This window comes from Dipodomys spectabilis, unplaced genomic scaffold, assembly GCF_019054845.1.
Source record: "Dipodomys spectabilis isolate Male_0828 unplaced genomic scaffold, ASM1905484v1 ptg000583l, whole genome shotgun sequence".
NCBI lineage: Eukaryota > Metazoa > Chordata > Mammalia > Rodentia > Heteromyidae > Dipodomys > Dipodomys spectabilis.
Window position 1 is genome coordinate 5,564,190 of NW_024871260.1, and position 1,441 is coordinate 5,565,630.

Below are 1,441 nucleotides of genomic sequence, written 5' to 3' on the forward strand. Positions count from 1 at the left end.
AGGAGGGGAGGAACAGAAAGGAAATGTCAAAACCTAAAAAATAAAAATCCTTAAAATTAGTTACTTGAAAATTATATAGGTATAAAGAGATAATACTGCTATTAAAGAATGTAAGCCTAAGAGTTTGTGAATAGAGTAATAAATTTCTGGATTATGTGTGTACCCAATGGGGGATAACATATAATAATTGATGAAGGTTATATATCTGCAGCTGCACAGAACAGCAATTAAGGCATGCAAAAAAGAAAGAGAAAAAACGAAAAGAATAAAAAAGAGGTCAACGTAAGCTACATAAAATATAATTTCACTCTTTCTTGTCTACTCTCCAGCCACCATGAGGGACAGAAGAGATGGTTTTAGAAGGAAAAGTTTCTACTCTTCCCATTTTTCAAGAGACCGTTCTCCCCATAAAAGGGAGCATCCATTTTTCAGAGTCACCTGGAGGTCGAAAGGACTCTCCACACAACAGATCTGGCTCCAGTTTCAGCAGCAGGGGTTACTCTCCAGGACAGAGCAGAGCATATTCATTCCACAAGTCTCAGCATTGTTGTGGTGCCTGAACTGTGGCCCTGGGCACTGTCCCTCAGCTCTTCAGCTCAAGGCTAGCGCTCTACCACTTGAGCCACAGCACCACTTGCAATTTTTTTTTTCTTTTTGCTTGTATGGTGCTGAGGAATCGAACACAGGGCCTCATGCATGCAAGGTAAGCGCTCTGACACTGAGCTACCTCCCCAGCCCTCTAGTCAGTCTTTGGAAACATCACAAGACACGTCACCTTCAAGGTCTTCAGCAGTTCCTTCATCAAAGGTTTATCGGCAACACTCCGAAACTTTCGGGATGGTTGTGAAAATGCTGATTGAAAAAGATCGTTCATTGGAACAGTCAACACAGTTGGCACTGAGGTAGAATTTACATGAAATAGGTGAGTGTTGTGTTGAAGAATTGAAGCATTAAATTGCAGAGTATGATAATTCTGCTCAAGAGTTTGGAGAGCATTTTTAGAAGAATTAGTGTTTAGGTATAATAAACATTAAAAGAAATCTTTCTAGATATAACCCCCCCCCCCTCCTCCACCTGTGGAACTGTGTAAATCTTTAATATACGGGACTTTTGTGATGAAGAGCAATATTTTATTTGGCCATATTTCCAATTCAGTCAAGGGTCTAAAATAGTCTTTGAAAGATACTTTAGCTATAATTTTTTTCTAAACATAAAGTCACTTAATTCATATTCCCCCAGCAACTCCCCGTCTCTCCCCCTCAAATGATGGTTAATTTGCTAAGATTTGGTAAAGCAATCCTGGAGACTAGCTCTTTGTACTTTCTATATTCTACTTTCTTCCATAACATATGCTGATTTGTTTGGTCATTTGAGTGTAATTTATAGGTAGAGATCATTCCACTTAAAATGATAGTCTTTTGCATTCTTGAAGCAGAGATCG

The 1,441-nt window shown here is 38.9% G+C and overlaps 1 pseudogene; it reads left to right on the forward strand.

The window, feature by feature from the left end:
• The first annotated feature begins 334 nt into the window (after positions 1-334).
• LOC122100523 lies at positions 335-1,025 on the forward strand (annotated as a pseudogene).
• The last annotated feature ends 416 nt before the right edge of the window (positions 1,026-1,441 follow it).